Source organism: Brassica napus, chromosome C5 (genome assembly GCF_020379485.1).
Source record: "Brassica napus cultivar Da-Ae chromosome C5, Da-Ae, whole genome shotgun sequence".
Taxonomy (NCBI): Eukaryota; Viridiplantae; Streptophyta; class Magnoliopsida; order Brassicales; family Brassicaceae; genus Brassica; species Brassica napus.
Window position 1 is genome coordinate 51,235,364 of NC_063448.1, and position 20,811 is coordinate 51,256,174.

At 37.7% G+C, this 20,811-nt stretch overlaps 1 long non-coding RNA gene across 1 annotated transcript; it reads right to left on the reverse strand.

Moving 5' to 3' along the window:
- Positions 1-8,863: 8,863 nt before the first annotated feature.
- On the reverse strand, positions 8,864-13,022 carry LOC106345509. The gene is made up of 5 exons (XR_001270319.3): positions 12,766-13,022; positions 12,589-12,665; positions 12,331-12,478; positions 11,489-12,213; positions 8,864-10,837 (listed from the first exon to the last, which is right to left on the reverse strand). It is a non-coding gene; the product is annotated as an uncharacterized LOC106345509 (long non-coding RNA).
- Between the last annotated feature and the right edge of the window lie 7,789 nt (positions 13,023-20,811).

Genomic DNA, 20,811 nt, shown 5'->3' on the forward strand with positions numbered 1-20,811 from the left:
AAACACTTAGTATTTAAATTGGAATATGTTTCCCCTACCGAGCCTCACATATATGATATAATAGAGATTAACAACACTTTCATTTTTCTAACTCCCTTTTAACCTTTATCATGTTTTGTTTCACAAAAGCTTGATTTCTATTTCTTTGTATATAAAAAATGTATACAAAACTGAGTTTCGTTTATTTAAACAGTTTTTATATATCAAAATTACAAATGTAAATGTGTTTACCTTTTTCTACAAGATAAAGATTTTCACATTGAAATCATTTCATGTCTCTGATAGTAGTACTCTGAAAGAAAACTATGACTTTTTATTCCTTTGTAGAATCTGATAGAATCTTCAACTTATACTTCTAAAGAAAGAATCATAGAGATTTTTTTTTTTTTAAAAAGAATAAAGATCTTTCTCATACTCAAAACTTAAAAAAAAAAAAGACAAAGAAGATGAAATAGATAGAGAAGAAGAAGAGAGAAAAATACAGAAAATTTTGAGTGAAAAAAGATGAAACAGTTAATATTGAGAGTTGCTGAAATTTTCAATGTGCTATGATAATAATTAGAGAAAAAACAGGAACTTTTTTTGCAGTTACTAAACATCTACAATCAAACGAACGTGGTGATACAAATTTGTTTTTTTTGTATAATGTTAAATTTAACTTTTTAAAAACAGTTATGATTTTTTTTTTAATTTTTAAGGTTTAAAAAAAATTTACGCATGTCAAATTTTGATGGTTCAACTTGTGCTTTATTTAGGGATTCATTTTGTTACTTCTGAATTACAAAAACCATAAGTTCGGAAGATCTTCTTAACACAAACAAATAAGAAGTCTGGTTTGAGAGAAAACTAATCATTGTTTTCTTTGAATGAACCAAAACATAAATTGAAATATTATGAACGAAATTTATTTATTTATTTATTTTTATTTTTTTGATCAAACCATACTTGTATATAAATTAGAAAAGTTTAAACTCCTTCAAATGAGGATACAACAAAGCTACATAGAGCCAAACAAACCAAAGAGCTGGTAAAATAAACGATAGGATGGCGATACAAATCATAACAAGGAACCATAAGAATTCGCATGACAACGGTTTCAAAAGCTTCTTGGAAGATCACATCTAGTGTAACCCATAGGACCACACATACTGCACCAAACGCAGAGGAGAGCAATCGCTGGGAGGAAGATCCTTGCAATACCAACGACGCTTGTTCATCCAATTCACTCCATACAAGAGGAAATATTGGGAAAAGAGACTGCTCCAAACAGGAGACAAACGGATAATCTGAACCCGCCATAATCATATTCATCCATCTAACTTTACCAATGAATTTTTCTCTCAACTGCCACCAAAAAGAGAAATACAAATACACATCAACAAAAGCTAGAATGAATACCAAAAGAGGACTGCATACAACAGCAAGACTGCACACAGCAGTAAGAGATCGCATTGAGGCGACAAAAAGACCACCAAAGAGCACAACAGTAGAACCAACAGAAGTTAAGTTCATAAGTACATCATCGGCTAAAGCTATGGTCCTCAATTCCAAATTCACACAGACAAGTAGCACACGGAGCAACCGCCTGTAGACGAAAGTACTATCACCGGTAGACACAAGCGGAACACCACCACCACTTATCTTAGATACCATCCATGGAAGAGGAAGCTTTAGATCTAAGATTCGGGCAAGAGCTTGGAGAGACGGACCGGAGGAGGAGATGAGGTTTCGAGGAAGAGCGAGGAGCAAGGAAATGTCAGGAGGGTCTGACGGTTCGGGTGGATCGATGGGAGAGGGAGCTTCAAGCGGAGGAGACTTACGCGGCGGCGGATCTGGAGGCGGCCTGAAACGTGACGGAGGAGCAGTCACAATCAGGGCCATGGAGGAGGAGAGCCGCTTCAAAGGAAGGAGGGCTGAGCGACGGAACTGGAGCAGAGAAGAGCCATAGACGCCGGCGATTTTTACCAATATCAACGAAATTTATTATTATTAGGTCTATTGAACATAAATATGGTAAGATATGTTAATCTCCGACAGCAACTGGGGAACTGGTCTCATTAAGAAGACCATATCATGTGTAATATTCGGCAGTTTCTTTAAATCCTGGAATCAATTCCAACAAGACCCTCAATATTGCAGCCAAATGCTGCATATCATTAGACGCAAATGCTGCTTCCAAAACCAGCGAAGATCGCACACTCGTCACCTGCAATTTCCACATACTGAATCAACCAAGCCGGAATCAATTAAGAAGTTCATATTTACAGTTAGGCCGCATACCTTATGCTTCTGAGCATAACGCAGAGCTTCAAGATAGTATCCATCTTGCACGAGTGAGGAGATGTAGTCATGGTACAACGAGAGCTGTCTCAGCATATCAAGTCCAAGTTTCCTTACCCTCGGGTTTTGGCGACCGCTCTCGAGAAGTTGGAGCGCGACTTCCTTTGATGGTTCGATTATCTGCAGGGGAATGTAATAATATAGCCCAGACTCTTTAAGGACAAGAGACTTAAGAAGAGTTTTTTTTTTGTGTTCATCGAAGAAGCATTTATTACAAACCTTGTTTGTGATGAATAACGACAGTTCTGCAAATCGTTTAGTATGAGTTAACTAACAGTCTGATGGTCATCACATAAATGTTGAGATCCACTTTGAGTTTCCCTGCGCTTATACTGCAACAAAGAGATTACAGTAAAAACGGATGAATCGAAACTAGTTCTGACGCAAATAGAAGTAATAGATAGTGAATCTTTACCTGCGAAGGAACTCAGTTACGATAGCAACTAGATAGTCAGATTCATCAACCATCATTTCCTCCACAGAAGCAAACACAAACTTGTAGAGCTCATCAGGTGAAATGGCTGGTGACGAAAGTTGAGATCCCTGCTGCTCGTCAGCACAAAACATGTTCTCATTTGAATCAGATGGTAGGTTCATTTCAACTTCTTCATCAATACTGCTTCCAGATGGACTGTGCCTTTCGTTATCTTCAAGAGGGAAAAATGGGTTACGATACTGCAACTTCTTTATAGCATTCAATGCCTATAGATTTAATGGTTTTAACAGGAGATGCACTTGCAGTGGTCTTTGTCATTCTTCAACTCTTTGTATGTACCAGCTTTAACCGAGTACGAATATGCTTTGACCAGTACATCTATTGCCTGCGTGACCTGGGTTGCTGGTCTCCGCTCCAAAATAACATCCCTTGCTATCCCTAAGCACAGTCGTTTGGCCTGAAACAACATACTCATTAATTTTATCTAACAACCGCATCAAAATCTCCAACCATGGTAACTACCACAGCTACGCCGAACACTCTCAGTATCTAAAGGTTTATTACACAAACGTTTGTTGCCGAAAATGTTGGGTCCCTCCTAGATGGAGAGGACCAATTGGGGTGAAATTAAGAAATAATAATGTTCTCCTTTGGCACTAGACACAATAATAGAGTTTTGACAAAAAGAAACAAGAGAGAGAAAGGAGAAAAAGAGAGAGAAGGAGAAAACTCGTAAGGTGATTTCAAGACTGGATTTGGAGGGTCAAACGGATCCTGATCGAGCTGATATTTTGTGGGAAGCTTCTTCAGTCAGTGGGTTAGAGGTTCACCGAAGGGATTTGGATTCCAACGGTTGGATCTTCTGTTGTCTGGGTTTTCTTGAAGCTGGTCGCCATAGTTCTTCAGCAGAGCAGTCTTGGGTGTTTGGTAAATCCAACGGTGAGATCTTCTCTTCTTGAGCTGAATTTGGCAGAGGTATTGTCGACTTGTTTATCTTGGATTTGTACGGTTGGATTAGTTTCTGGAAGCCGGAATCTTTGTGAGCTGAGGTCGTTTGGTTGCTGCCGGTTTTGAAGCTTTGTGTTGCTCTCTTGTTGTTGTTGTTTGTGTTGGAGATAGCTATTTGTAGCTAGATTCTCTGTTCTGTTCAGGCTGTTGAACAGGGAGGACGTGGTTGTACTCATACCATTTATATAGTGGATTTTTGAGTGGACTACGGTCCCGTGGTTTTTCCTTCTCACATCGAGGAGGTTTTCCACGTAAAAATTGTGTGTCTCATTTAGTTATCGCAACTTTGATATCTTGCCATCGTCGAAGTATTTTCCTCACAGGTTCGCACAAGGTCAGGGGAACACGACCGTGACATTCCGCTGCGCCGTGTGTCTTTCCCCAACAGAGTGGTATCAGAGCTTCTGGTTTTAGAGCTTTGGTTTTGATAACTTTGGGTGTTATTTGCTTGTGTGAAAGATGGAAAATATGAGCAGGATGATAAGCTTGAATGGTGCTAACTATCATCTATGGAAGGGCAAGATGGAGGATTTGCTCTTTGTTAAAGAATTCCATGTTCCAGTCTTCGAGGAGCAGAAACCTGAGAAGAAGACGGATGAAGAGTGGAAGCTGCAGCATCGCCAAGTGTGTGGGTTGATAAGGCAGTGGGTAGATGATAATGTGTTGCATCATATTGAGACTGAGACGGATGCTCGTTCTTTGTGGAAGAAGCTGGAGCAGTTATATGCTAGGAAGACCGGAAACAACAAGATGTACATGATCAAGAAGTTGATTGAGCTGAGGTATCAGGAGGGGACTCCGATGACAGATCACTTGAATGCGTTTCAGGGATTGCTCAACAAGTTGTCTGATATGGGCATCAAGTTTGATGATGAAATTCACGGTCTGTGGCTTCTCGGTACTTTACCGGACTCTTGGGAGGTTTTCAGGATGTCTCTTTGTAACTCCGCGTCGGAAGGTGTTATTTCGATGGATTCAGTGAAGAACAGTGTTCTTAATGAGGAAGCAAGAAGGCAGTCGAATGCTAGCAGTTCGCGTTCAGATGTCTTTGTTACTGAGTCAAGGGGGAGAAGTACAAGTAGAGATCCCAAGAGAGACAAGAACAGGAGCAGGAGCAAGTCTAATAGATTTGCTAATATGGAGTGCTACTTTGTCATAAGAAAGGGCACATGAAGAAGGATTGCTGGAAGTTGAAAAACAAGCAGCAAGGAAATCAAGAAGAAAAGGTGGATCGGGTGACTCTCACCGAAGATCAGTTTCTCATTCTTCTTGAGGGTGATGCCATTAATGTCGCATGCCAGGACACCAGTTGGGTGATTGACAGTGGAGCTACTACTCATGCTACATCACAACGGGATTTGTTTTCTACCTATACTACGGGTAATTATGGTTCTGTGAAGATGGGGAATGATGCGATGGCTCAGGTTGCTGGCATTGGTGATGTTTGCTTGGAGACTAGTCTTGGTACTAGGCTGGTGCTTAAGGATGTTAAGCATGTTCCTGATATTAGGATGAATCTGATATCGACGGGAAGACTTGATGATGAGGGCTATTTCAGTTTGCACGGTGGTGGTAAATGGAAGCTCTCTCGCGGTTCTTTGATTGTGGCTCGAGGTGAGAAGTCTTCATCTTTCTATTGGATGCAGGCTAAGGTCTCCAAAGATATTGTTAATGCGGTGGAGAATGATAATGCCATGGAGTTATGGCATAAGAGACTTGGTCACATGAGTGAGAAGAGAATGGCTGTGTTGTCTAAGAATGAGGTGATTCCAGGAATCTCTGGTTTGCACCTACAGAAGTGTTTGCATTGCTTTGTGGGAAAACAACACAGGGTATCTTTCAAGTCTTCCGCACCTTCTAGGAAACCCGAGGTACTGGATTTGGTACACTCAGATGTGTGTGGTCCAATGAAGACAAGATCTCTTGGTGGCGCATCATATTTTGTAACTTTCATTGATGATCATTCAAGAAAGTCGTGGATATTTCCTATGAGGACGAAGGATCAGGTGCTGGAATATTTCAAGCACTTTGTGGCATTGGTTGAGAGACAAACGGGGAAGAAGCTGAAGTGTATCCGCAGTGATAATGGTGGAGAGTATCTTGGACCATTTGATGCTTATTGCAAAGAGCATGGAATAAGGCATCAGTTCACGCCACCTCATACTCCACAGTTGAATGGGTTGGCTGAAAGGATGAATCGGACGATTGTCGAGAGGATGAGATGTTTGATCTCACAGTCAGGCTTATCGATGACTTTCTGGGCAGAAGCTTTGAACACGGTGGTTCATGTGCTGAATTTGTCACCAAGTGCTCCATTGGATGGTGATGTTCCAGAGAGGGTTTGGACTGGTAAGGATGTTTCTTACAGTCACTTGAGGGTCTTTGGGTGTAAGGCATTTGTTCATATTCCCAAGGTTGATAGATCGAAGCTTGAGATGAAGTCGCGGCAGTGTGTGTTCATCGGTTATGGTCATGATGAGTTCGGGTACAGATTTTATGATCCCGTTGAGAGGAAGCTCGTAAGGAGCAGAGATGTTGTGTTTATGGAAGATCAAACGATTAAGGACATTGACAAGTCCAAAAACCCAACTCAGATTTTTGAGGGTTTGATCGATACAGAGGCTACTCCTTCTACATCGGTTCACGGTGAGGTTGAGGTTGAGGTTCAGGATAATGCACCCAGTGCAGATGCTCCCGCACATGAAGATGGTAGTGGTGATCATGGTGACGATCATGGTGAGACACCAGCTGCTGAGAACCAACCTACTATTGTTAGAAGATCCGAGAGAGGTCTTAAACCGTCGACAAGGTATGATCCTAGTGAGTATGTATTACTTACTGATGGGGGAGAGCCTGAAAGCTATGATGAAGCTTTGGAGGATGAACACAAGGATAAGTGGTTTGGAGCCATGGATGAGGAGATGGATTCTTTTGAGGAGAACCATACTTTTGAGTTGGTGGAATTGCCTAAGGGCAAGAAGGCTCTGCTTAATAAGTGGGTGTACAGAATTAAGCATGAGGATGACAATTTGCCACCTCGACACAAGGCTAGATTGGTTGTGAAAGGCTACAGCCAAAAGAAGGGAATTGATTATGATGAAATCTTTTCTCCTGTTGTGAAGATGTCATCCATTCGGGTTGTACTTGGATTGGCAGCGAGCCTTGATCTAGAGGTTGAGCAAATGGACGTGAAGACTGCTTTCCTTCATGGTAATTTGGAGGAAGAGATCTACATGGAACAACCGGAAGGCTATGTGCAAAAGGGCAAAGAAAATTTGGTTTGCCGCTTGAAGAAAAGCCTTTATGGATTGAAGCAAGCACCAAGGCAGTGGTACATGAAGTTCAAGTCTGTTATGGGGGAGCATGGTTATGCAGAGACTGATTCAGACCATTGTGTATTTGTGAAGGTGTTCGGTGAGGATGATTTTATCATCTTGTTGCTGTATGTCGATGATATGTTGATTGTGGGCAGGAACATGGACAGAATTAAGGAGCTGAAAGAGCAGCTAGGTATGTCCTTTGCCATGAAAGATATGGGTCCAGCGAAACAGATTCTTGGTATGAGAATTGTTCGAGATAGAGGTGAGAAGCTGATTCACTTATCTCAGGAGAAGTACATTGAAAAAGTACTTAAGCGGTTTCACATGGACAAGTCTAAAGTGTTGAGTACTCCTCTTGCTCCACACTTAAGACTGAGCAGTCAACAAAGTCCGAAGACATATGCGGAGAAGGAAGATATGGCGAAGGTTCCATATGCTTCTGCAGTGGGTAGTTTGATGTATGCCATGGTCTGTACAAGACCGGATTTAGCCTACGCCGTTGGAGTTGTCAGCAGGTTTCTCTCCAATCCGGGAAGAGAACATTGGAATGCTGTGAAGTGGATTTTGAGATATCTCAGAGGGACTTCTGATTTGAAGATTACATTTGGGGGTAAGAAGCCTTTGCTTGTCAGTTACACTGATTCTGACATGTCGGGAGATGCTGATTCTAGCAAATCTACTTCGGGTTACTTGGTAACATTTGCGGGTGGAGCTGTGGCATGGCAGTCAAGGTTGCAAAAGTGTGTTGCACTATCTACCACTGAGGCAGAGTTCATTGCTGCAGTTGAAGCTTGTAAAGAGCTGTTGTGGATGAAGAACTTCTGTGAAGAGATCGGTTTCAAGCAAGAGAAGTATGTGTTGCTTTGTGATAGTCAAAGCGCTATTTGTCTCGGGAAGAATTCTACATTTCATTCGAAGTCAAAACACATTCAGAGGAGGTATCATTGGATACGAGATGTGGTTGCTTCTAAGGAAGTGGAACTTGAGAAAGTTCATACGGATGATAATGGAGCTGATATGATGACGAAGTCATTACCGAGGGAGAAGCTTGAGGTATGCCGAGAGATAGCCGGAATGGCTGTCTCTTCCATCTAGTCGGAGAGGGAGTTTGTTGGGTCCCTCCTAGATGGAGAGGACCAATTGGGGTGAACTTAAGAAATAATAATGTTCTCCTTTGGCACTAGACACAATGATAGAGTTTTGACAAAAAGAAACAAGAGAGAGAAAGGAGAAAAAGAGAGAGAAGGAGAAAACTCGTAAGGTGATTTCAAGACTGGATTTGGAGGGTCAAACGGATCCTGATCGAGCTGATATTTTGTGGGAAGCTTCTTCAGTCAGTGGGTTAGAGGTTCACCGAAGGGATTTGGATTTCAACGGTTGGATCTTCTGTTGTCTGGGTTTTCTTGAAGCTGGTCGCCATAGTTCTTCAGCAGAGCAGTCTTGGGTGTTTGGTAAATCCAACAGTGAGATCTTCTCTTCTTGAGCTGAAATTTGGCAGAGGTATTTTCGACTTGTTTATCTTGGATTTGTACGGTTGGATTAGTTTCTGGAAGCCGGAATCTTTGTGAGCTGAGGTCGTTTGGTTGCTGCCGGTTTTGAAGCTTTGTGTTGCTCTCTTGTTGTTGTTGTTTGTGTTGGAGATAGCTATTTGTATCTAGATTCTCTGTTCTGTTCAGGCTGTTGAACAGGGAGGACGTGGTTGTACTCATACCATTTATATAGTGGATTTTTGAGTGGACTACGGTCCCGTGGTTTTTCTTTCTCACATCGAGGAGGTTTTCCACGTAAAAATTGTGTGTCTCATTTAGTTATCGCAACTTTGATATCTTGCCATCGTCGAAGTATTTTCCTCACAGGTTCGCACAAGGTCAGGGGAACACGACCGTGACATTCCGCTGCGCCGTGTGTCTTTCCCCAACAGAAAAACGGTGCGCCATCATGCTTATAGATTACACCATTACTTAAAGCGCAGAGCAAAAGAAAGTTTGGGACCTTATTTGCTTCCAACTTCCTTCGTTGCAGGAATTCTAGAAGGGACGTACTGTCTGAGCTGCTAGCGGAAATTGCCTGCAGTACATCATGGTAAATACTGAACATTTTTGAAATATTCAAGAATCAATTGTCATGTAAATAAACTAAGAAAAGCCAACTTGCCTCAAGATCCAGATGTACCCTACACAGAACCTTGTTAGTCTGATCCAGAATAAGGTCTGGAGCAAGAAAGGTCCATGCATCTTCATACATGACTATGTTTTCACTGCTTGTGGATGATTCTGGGCTCTCAATTTCTTTGTTAGCCGCTAGAGACGATGTGTCTGAGCCTTGGTGACCCCTCCACAGCAAAGGAAGAGGAGCAGACACAGGAGCTCGAGAATCCATAAATAAGTCATAGATGATAACAACCTTTGCTTCGATTTGGTGCACAAGCAGTAAATTGTCAACCACACTCACCGACAATTTACTCGAGTACATTGGTAAAGAACCCTGTAAAAAAGATCCAATGAATGAATGAAGAAAGAACAAAGCCCTGAACAATGATCACATTCCCAGTAATGTGGAAAACAAACTTGTGTATGTATGGAGTTGCATAGCCTCCCTGTCCACTTGTAAGCAATATATTCGGCCATAGCTGAAAGAGAATGGTAAAGAATTACTCTCCAGCTACATAGTGTGAATGACGAGAAATTTTTAGGAGGAGAAGAGAACCAAAAAGAAACATAAAGAATAGTTTGGCTGTTTGATTCAGATCTAGCCATGGTCATCTCAAATCTCGGTAAAAGAACAACCCCTGCAGTGGAAAGCTGCAGAGTAGATCAAATAAATATCAGGCTCGTACCTAAACCATTCAATAACTAAAATAAATTTAAACTCAATCATAAAATCTGATTGACAACTCTACCATATACATCATAAGTACGTGAATAGTTGGAAAAGCTATTTAACATAGAAAATTCATAATTCTTTGATTTTTTTTACACACATGTACTGGACAATATCTATCAATTTAGTTTATAGTTGATGATAAATTTTGTGTAATACCTGAAATCCAGTAACTGTCTTGCATTGCAATCCTGATGCAAGAAGAACCAGTCGAGTTTCATGTGTGTAGATGTACCAATTCACATTCACTTTCTTGGTTTCCACCAAACACAGATTCAACATAGAATCACAAGCAAACAAGTCCATGCCACTGAGACAAGAAACAGAAGAAAACTATTATTAGCGAGAAAAAAAAAATAATACATAACCAGAACTGAAAGGCCTTCTATGAAGTTAAAAGATACAGAGCCCCACCTGGTTTTTACAATTGCAAGATCACATAGTGGAGAGTCGCTCCAAAAGAATCCGAGAATACTCTCTGATCCTGCCCTGCATTTGTGGTTAAGTATCTGCTTGGTTTCTCGATGAAAAAACTGTATTTCACAGTCGGATCTCTGGACAGCTATCACTTTTTTATCAATAGAGAATCTGATAGAGAGGATAGGTGAAACACCCAACCCGTGAATCTTTGAAAACACATGAAAATTTCTAAGTAAAAGATCGAGTCAAATTTTTATAGGATGAATATGAGAAGTACTACAACTTTATAAATGAAACCCGATACTAAGTATTAAAAATCATGTAGTTTACAATAAAATATCTTTTACAAAACCTCTCAACATTATCCACCTTTAAAACACTCTTGCCGATGGTCTTTATAGCCTCGCGCTCCGGTCTACATAATCAACCTTACCTGCATCGCAAAAGGAGGCATGAGCATACAAAAGTACTCAGTGAGGACACTCAATACCGCCCACTACAACCCAATTATCAAACACTCAATCAATACTAACACCCTAGCACCCAGTTCTATCATTCCTTTACTTAACTAGTTCCATTACTTTAACATTTCTTAACCTTTCGACCCGAAGGTCCATAATCCTGCGGCCGAAGCCAAACCTGCGGCCGAAGCCAAACCTGCGGCCGTAGCCAAACCTGCGGCCGTAGCCAACCTGTGATCCGTCGGTCCATTACACTCCCTTAACCTTTTTCCTTAACCTTTTCCTTATATTACATTTCAATTATTCTTTTCTTAAAAGCATTATAATTTTCTGACCTAGGTTCTCAAGATCAAACGTTCATTTCTCACATAACATAACTCGATAATCCATAGCATGCATTTCTCAAGAACACGATGAACGAACTTTCCTTAATCAATTCCTATCATACATTTCTTAAGAAAACGAAGAACGATCTTTCCTTAAACGAATTCTATCAAACATTTTCCTATGAACACGATGAACAAACTTTCCATAAACGAATTCTATCCAATCATACACACGTTCTTACTGAATCAAACTAGACAAAATAATTCTTATTGAACTGCCACGAATCACGTCCTCACCTGTATTGATCTTAAAAGACCGAAGACTCTGAACCTAGTTGTGTTTTCCGGCGAAGAATCCTGCGATCCTCCTTGCTCGATCCTCACCGCCCAAACTCTCTCTTTAAGACTGCGTTCTTTCTCTAGACTCCCTAAGACTTGCTTTTTGAGTTGTGTCTAGAATGAGAGCTGGAGGTCTCTTTTTATATTGCTCTTGGACTTGCTCACCAAGCCGGAAATTTATTGTTGTTTTCCTTATTTGGCTTGGTCAAACTTTGCAATCAATACTCGAGAATCTATGCGCATCTTTCCTTATATGAATCTCGATATCCCGATCTTTCTTCCGTAAAATTCTCCCAAAGAAGACCAGTCAAACTTTCCTTAGTTGGAACCCGCATTGTCCAGTAGTCGAACATTAATTAGCCATGCGGTCTCGACCTTTCCTTACGTACGCTCCGATCATTTCATGATCGTTCTACAGTCACTCATCCCATTTTAATTTCGTTCCATAAGCTCACTAATGATCCGAAACTTGTCAAAGTACAACTTATTCTTCCAACCTTCATGGATATAAGTGTTTCCACACTTAGAAAAATAGACTCCTTGATGAATCAAACCTCTCACGATTTATTTCCTTCAAATTTAAAAATACTCCGGGAGCGGGTCGTTACAATAGGCCCTTCACATATAGAATCAACTGAAGGAGATGCATCTGGGTTAAAGGGAGATGTCTGCCATGAAAAGTCCTAAACAGAAAAAAATGGGGAAATCAGACAGGGATATGGATCATCTAGCTTAATAAAGATATCAATTATGGTTGAAACAAAATCAAATAAGCCATTTTAAGGGGAAAAAAAAATTACTTGACTAGATGTGGTAGAAATTAGCAATCTGTTGGCATCATCATAGAACAACCCCCTGGATTCAGGAATATTGCAACGTAGGGATGGATGTTGTATATAGGCATGTGATAAACCACCCGAGCCGACACTTGGCTGTGAGCTTGAAACCCTGTTAGACATACTCTTTAAGTCAATTAAAGTTGTAACAGGCTATCACTCGGAACCATTACACAATGGATTTTTTTGGAACATACGAAGAAAAAATAATGAATGGCTTACATCTTAACATAAGCAGTGATAAGAAATGCCTCGAAAGAGAAGGATAATATAATGGAGATTCAAGCCTTTCCACGGATCTATAAGGGGAAAAAAACATGATAGTATAACAAATTAGTCTAGACTCATGAAGATAAAATGATTCAAGACAAGTCTCTTGCAATTAAATCTCAATCATACCGTATGCTGCATACAGTTCTTCAGTGCAAGAAACTCTTTAAAGCACAAGTCTCTTTCAACCTCGGGGACTTTGGATGCAACACAGCTTCCGTAGTCTCTGGTAATTAACTTAAAAGTGCACTTTTAAGTTAATTACCCCAAACCAAGACGAGGTAAGTATAGCTGCCGAGCAAACCTGCTTAGAACAAGTAGCTAGAATCCGTCCAAGTGTAGAGGCGGTGGCGGGGCTCTTTTCTTTCATGTTTGCATTGCTGAACCTGAGAAGAAAACTATAAGTGGTTGAATTCAAACTCCAAGAAAGAGAACGGTAGATTCAGCAAAGCTGTGTCCAAAGAACTAGAGAATGAATCAATTTAAGAAGAAAACAAACACACCCACACGCATCCACATGGTATCCAAATTTTATAGACAATAAAACAAAGTCACAGTAATGTCCTATCAACACAACGAATCAGACAACAGTTTCATCCAAGTATCGAGATCTTGCCTCAACAGGAAAGAAGTGAATTTAAGCACGTTGATGGGGGATGCTCGGAGAAGTTACACTCGAGACAGAAACGTACTAGTTTCGATTCTGAGACAAACAGTCCTCAGGGTTGTCTCATCGGGGGAAATTGATGGTAGCTGTTCTTCAATGACGACCGATCAACGAACACGTGCGGAGGCCCATGTATAATAGAATTCAATCTAAACTATTATAACAGAAATATAATTTAGTATTACCCTTAATTTTTGGGCCCTTAATCTCCAAAATAGCACTTTTCTAAGTTTATATCAAAAAAATAGCACTCAAAAACTAAAATGACCAAAATAGCACTTTTCTAAGTTTATCATTTAAAAATTTTAATTTTTTTTATTTTCAAAATTTGAAATCTTATCCCCAAAACCTCATTTCTCAACTCTAAACCCTAAACCCTAAACTCTAAACCCTAAACCCTAAACCATAAACCCTAAACCCTAATCTCTAAACCCTAAACCCTAAACTCTAAACCTTAAACCCTAAAATCTAAACCTTAAACCCTAAACTCTAAACCCTAAACCCTAAACCCTAAATCCTAAACCCCACACTTTAACTCTAAACCCTAAGTTTGTGACTTTTGATAAAATATTAAGTGCTATTTTTGTGACTTTTGACCTTGAGTGCTAGTTTGGAAACATAAACTTGATTTAGTGCTATTTTTGTCTTTTTCTCTTAATTTTTTTCTAATAGTTATAATCAAATGCCACCTATATCTTATTAAAACATAAGTACCCATAAAAACATTGGAATTCGTTTTTGAGAATTTTATTACGAATCCTCTCTCTACTTGCTCTAACTTCTCTCTACAAAGTTTCTTAATCAAAGTTGATCGTTGGTGGTCGATGGCCTCGCCGCCGGTTACCATCTTGTTCTTTTGTTTTTTGGTTTGTAAAATACTTTCGATCTACGGATCGAACTTATTTCGCTTTGGCGATATGTTTTTCGTTAGGCGATTTTGGATGTGCTAAGTTTTACCCAAATCAGAGCTATTTATCACTCTTTACTTTTCTCCGACTTGGGTTAAAACTAAATAAGGTTTTCAATCCTTGCATGTAAATTTCAGAGTCTTCGAAAGAGGTTCAATTCTGGGGGTCTAATTAGTTTCTTCGTTTCGTAGAGAGCATGCTTGGATCTTTACTTTAATCAGGTGTAATCTCTTCACTTTCTGAAGAATTTTGGCTGTAGCAGTGAAGTCTCCTGAGTAAATGAGAAACATAGATTTTGGAATATGTCATGATGGTGCTAGAACATAATAAGAAGAGTCGAGATCAATAGACGTCTCGACATATGTTCCGTCTCTTATCCATCACCACTTCACAGATTTAAAGCTTCAATGAAATTTGAAGAGCTGATACAAACAAAAGAGCTGATACAAACAAAAGTCATGATGGTGCTAGAACATAATAACGTGTCTTGTATTCTGTATCACACTTGCCTTTGTGCTTAATACAAACAAAAGTTGACAAAAAAAAGTACCCATAAAAATAAATCCTAAAATTTACAATTTATTTACAGTTCTATACCACTAAATTAATTTAATTAACTATCTATAAATAATTTTTGTCTTTTCAAAGTATTAGATCATTTCCTTAAATAATTATAACTAGATTTGGACCCGCACGGTATTAATTTTCATGTTTATATATATATTTTACATAATTAGAATATATTTTAAAGTTACTTATATATTTAAATATTTATATATAATAATTTTAATATATAACAATTTGATAGTTTTCATGTTGTAAGTGAATTGATTATTTCAGTTCATCACCTATATTTGGTATTTTTATTATATATATTTTAGAATTATTTTTTATTCAATTATTATGATGCTGATCCGTAATTTAAAGTGCTAGATTTCCTTTATCAATATTTTTTATGTTTATTCATTTAAGATAATAACTATATATATATATATATATATATATATAAGTTTAAGATAAGTTAATTTTATACATGAATTATCTAATTTACTAATGTTAACCCTTTATACTAACATATTATATTTCTAGCATAAATTTTTAATGTTTGTGCAAATAAAATATATTAATTTATCGGTTTAAAATAATTTTATCATATTTAGTTAAATACAATGTTTTATTTTAAAATGATAGATATAACTATAAATAGTAAAATTTGATATAATTTTTTTCATTTTATAAAAGATAACTGAGTATATATATATATTAATGTATAATAACATTAATTTTATTACTAATTAAAAATTAGTGAAAATATTTATATACAATTTTTGATAATTAAGATATTGTTATAATGTTTTTCAACACATTTGTTAAGAAAATTAAATATATATATTTATATTTTAAATTAAAAGATTTCAAATTATATTATGATTTAAGTAGTTAATAGATTATATATTAGCATTAATGAAATGCATTTAATACAAATTTTAAATGATGATCCAAATAAAAATATCACACATGAATCAATGTGAGTTTGTTAACCCATCCGGGTTTTTATGAGTCGATGTTATATTAGAAATGATATATTATTAATTCATATTATTAATAATAAATGAATGATAACTGAAAACTAGTGAAGATCCATTTTTCTAAAAATTCACACATGAATCAAAGTTGTGACTTCTGTTTTAATATATAAGATTTCTTTAATAACTGTGTAAGTAATATATAAAGATTTTTTAAATAATAATGTACGTAGTATAACTTTCCTAATTTTACATGTCACTAGGGTTTGGCCCGCCCTACGGACGGGTAAGTAACTTAAATATATCATAAATTTTATTAAATATTTCAAAATATTTAGTTAATTTTAAAATTATATGTATTCTTTAAACTGTAATACCAAAAATTATAATTATTCGTCATTCAAATTTTTCATATTATAGTTATGCATTTGTATATATTATTTGTTTTGATAACTCATTTTTCGCGTTTCACACGTAATATTTGTTAATTTTATAACATTTTTAATATTATAAAAATTTTGTATTATAATTTAACACTTAGATCTATGATCCGACAAAAAAAAATTAAGGTATTTCAATCCATATCGTTGCCGTTTGCTTAAAGGTGAGAGTTTTTATTTTTAAGTGTTAACCCCCTTGAAACTTAACTATCTACTTGTTGATCATTTGGGTTTGTACTGTGTACATCATATATTGTTAAATTTTTGACAAATGCAAATTTCGAGTAACTATTTGGAAGTATATGGAGAAGTAGGGATGACAATCAAGGACCTGGACCGCAGGCCTGGCCCGTAAAGGTTTGCTACGGGGTGGGATTGGACCTCCATTTGGTAAGCCCGCAAAATTGCGGGCCTCGCGGGACGGGTTCAAAGCGGGACGGGTCGAAAGCGAGACGGGTCGAAAGCGGGATGGGCTTAACCTGCGGGATTTTGAAGACCCGCAGTCCTAAGTCCCTATTTCCGCTTTCGCCTAAAACATTGAGAGAGAGAGAGAGAGAGAGAAGGTGATTCGACGTTATGTAGCTCCGGTGATGGTGGTTTTAGGGTCGATGATGCTTCCGGTCTCCCAAGCGCCTTCAATCTGCACCGATGGAGCTTCTTCGAGTCATCATAAGAAGTTTGAAAACTCACTTTCTACCGAAGAAGAAGATCTAGTTCCCGCCATGAGTTCTTCATAGTTTTGCATATATGTATTTGTTCACATTATCATACATTTTGGAGTTTTAGGTTTCAATATATCTTTAACTGACTTCTATTATTCTTATTTTCTTAAGATGAAGTTGATGGTGAAGAAGAAAAATTTCCATCTTTTTGTCGCTTGTTGGTGATAAAGATGAAGAACAAAAAGTGTGATTGGTGTTTTTTTTTCTATATATTTTTGGGATTCGCATCTTTGATTTGGTGTTAGTTTTATTTAATTTTGGATTCAGAAAACTAAAGCATTTGTTATGAACTTATGAGTTATAATATTTGGATTCAACAACTAAAGTATTGTTTATTTTAAAAATGTTTGGAGTCTAACAAAAGCAAATAAACTAGTGTTTTGATCCAACTAAAATCTTCAACTAACAAGGGTATTGCCTTATCCAGTTCAATCTTCGACTAAACTCACTTACTGATGCGTCATGAAACTGATATAAAGCGTCCTGAATCATGTCTTGAAGCGTTCAGGAACCATATGTCTGTTTGTAATTCTATGTCCCGCGAACTGATCCGCAAAGGCCTACATGTTTTGCGGTACGGGTTTGGTCAGCCATTTTGAGGACCGCAGTCCGCGCGGGCATGACCCGCTCGAAGACGAGTCCGCTGCGGTACAGGACGAGACGGGACGGATCAACCTGTTTGACATTCCTATGGAGAAGAAGAATATATGTTATTTGAAAACATACATATAATTAAAGTGTTAAGAAAAAAACATATAATCAAAGTGGAAAAGTTCTCTTTTAATTCAGAAATATTTTAAGTGATAGTGTAAAATAAATAATGTTCATATTAGTTTGAACTTATTTAATATCAAAAATTGCTCGGAAAACTTACTTTAGATTATAACACTTACTTGCAGCAGTCTGTGTTAAAATGAAAATGAGTACTATATTTTATAGCATTCATTCGCTAAGTGAGCACTTCATCATAACCGTAAATTATTTATCTATAATAAAGGTGAAAAGAAGAGCGTCACAAAAAAAAAAGGTGAAAAGAAATGAGTAAGTGTGTGGGAGCACTCGATAACTATATAATAATGAAAGCATTACAGAAAAAGCTTATGCTTGGAATATAGCTTACGGTGTTATTGGTTTATATATTTTGATTGATTTAGAAATCCATATAATATTTATAAATCCAAGTAAAATATGTAAATCCGGAAATTTTTCTTCGGATTTGACTCTTTGTATTTTTAACTAAAAAATTCAAACAAATTCATTCAAATTCATTATTAAATCAAATATATTAGTAAATCCGTACGATTGAATAACACTTGATTTGATATAGAATTTATGAATTATTAAACCAATAACATATGATTTTAATACAGATTTGAAAATCATAGAACCAATAACACTCGATTTAGTTCGGATTTTCAAATCCATTAAAATAAAACAACCAATAACCCCTACAGCTTTGGACCTCGGGGTCTCTCACTTCACAATGGTGGTGTGGTGGTGGATTTCTCTCTTTCCCTTTTATTTTTGCTTTATCATTTTGCTGACCGACTGTACATCCCTTCGAAATCAAGATTTTTCAAATGTACTATGTATTCTCCATTACGCTTATTTTCCTCATCTTCTGAATATGTTAATGTATGTTCAAAGATTCAAATAAAAATGTGGGAACGATAGAAAGGGCATAACAAACAGAGAAACCTCAAACATTTTGATCTACTTTATGAACCAAAAACAACCTTCAACATTTTGATTACAATGAAACCCCCCAAGTGTGAAAAATTCCTTGAACTGAGCTCAGCTGGCATGATAAACTCATAATAAAACAAAACCTTTCTTTAGAAGAAGATGGAACTTTTATATATATGAAAACTGAAGAAGGAATAAAGAAATATTGTTCCATTTTGTCGTCGTCAGTCAAACTCCTGAGAGGGACACTGTATGAGCTCTACTATCTTCACCACTTCTTCCATATACCAACCCTAGTTTTAGCACTGGTATTGCCTCCTCCGCCGGAAAGTTCACTCTCAGCCTACCGTCAACGCATTCCTCCACTCTCCCTTTCTCTAACCCCTCTCTCACCGTCTCACACAGCACCATCACGTCGTCCTCCGCATACTCCACCGGCCTCTTCCACCTCCAGCACCAAGATCCCAAACCCGTACACATCGCACTTCTCTGTTATCTTGACCGTCCGGCATGCAAACTCCAGGGCTGTGTACCCCATGCGGCTGCGTCTATGAGCACGTTTGTTGCTTTCAGATTGTAGTGAGCGATGTTACTCCTGTGCAGATAAGCAAGACCTGCAGAGATTCACGCCAAGTCAAGCAAACGCACTCGTCCCCGTGGAGATGTCTGTATAAGCTTCCCCTGAGACAAACTCATAGATCAGGAGATGCAGAGATTGCGTCCAGTAGTACCCTTTGATCTCAACGATATTCTTATGCATCAGCTTGCCGAGTTTTCTCATCTCTCTCTCGAACTCCTCTTGCGACTTGATCAGACCCGAGTCAGTCAGTTTCTTGACTGCTACAGGACGCCCATCCTGGAGACTCGTCTTGTAGACCACTCCGATCCCACCACGACCCAGTTCGCAGAAACACCTATTTATAAGCACCAATCTGTTACAGGGAAATGAGGAAGAGATTAATAAAGACAGGAGGCATTCGTAGATTGGAGGAAGGGAAGGAAGACGTTGAGCGCATAACAGAAACGAGTAGCCAATCACGGAATGACACGTGTTTTAAAGTGACTGGCTGAATTCGTTCGAGTCGTTGCGAATAAAGCAGAGTCGTCTTGAGTTTGTTACTTTTTATCCAGAAATTGATATTGTAATCTCCTCTGAACTTCGATATATTCTGTAATTCAATTTAGTTCATCTCTGGGAAAGATCGTTCTTATTCGGGATCTTTTGCAAGTGAACTTCGATTTGGTGTTTTCACGAACGGCGAATCGAGTCAAGGAGTCAAGCGAGTCAAGCGAGTTAACACAATCGTGAAGAATCCGAAGGTTTGTGATGTAATGAGAAGTAGTGGGCCGACTTTACTGAGATTAAATGTTAAGTTTATGACTTCAACATAAATCGTGGTGAATCCGTTACTCAGTTTTGATGTACCGCCAAGAAGATGAAATTAGGGTTAACAGGATGTCGGCATTGAAGACAAAGAAGCGTGGTCAAGCCTGGCTCTGGGCCATTCCGAAAGCCCAAATGAAAAACATTATACATTAGCAAAGCCGCGCTGACGTGTCCGAATGCAGCGTTCTTATTAGTCGATTTTCCTATCCTACGTGGATGACCTAAATCAGGCTCATATCCACTTTTATTAGTAATGGGTACTGCAAAGAGAATAATGTTTTTAATCTACATCACGAGAAGTTTTTTTTTTTTTTTTTGCCATCCACCACGAGAAGTTATATTATATTCGTCCTCATCTTTTCAACAAAATAAAGCAACTCATAAAATAATATAATCTAACAATATTATTCATAAGTCATAACAGTTTAACTCATTTTAAACACACACAAAATAAAGTTTTATTGACCAACTTAAGATAGTTTTACGACTTTCGTATCAATACTATTAAAACAGAATCAATATTTATCTACTTGCAAGTAGTCTAGATTGGACAAATACATTTATTTAAATAACTTATCCTATCGATTCTTTTTACATCTAACCTATACTTGTACATATTATTTTAACTACATTAAAAGTAGTCGATATATTATAAGCTTAATGTCGTTCTTAATAGATTTAAAACATCAATTCTATTTAAAATCATATAAACTAGTTTAACAATACTCAACTAGGATAAGACCTGCGCCCTGCGCAGGGTGAGTTTATTTCTATATATTATCGATAATTTTTTTTTATATATTTGATAATTTTATTTATATATATACAATATTTTTTGT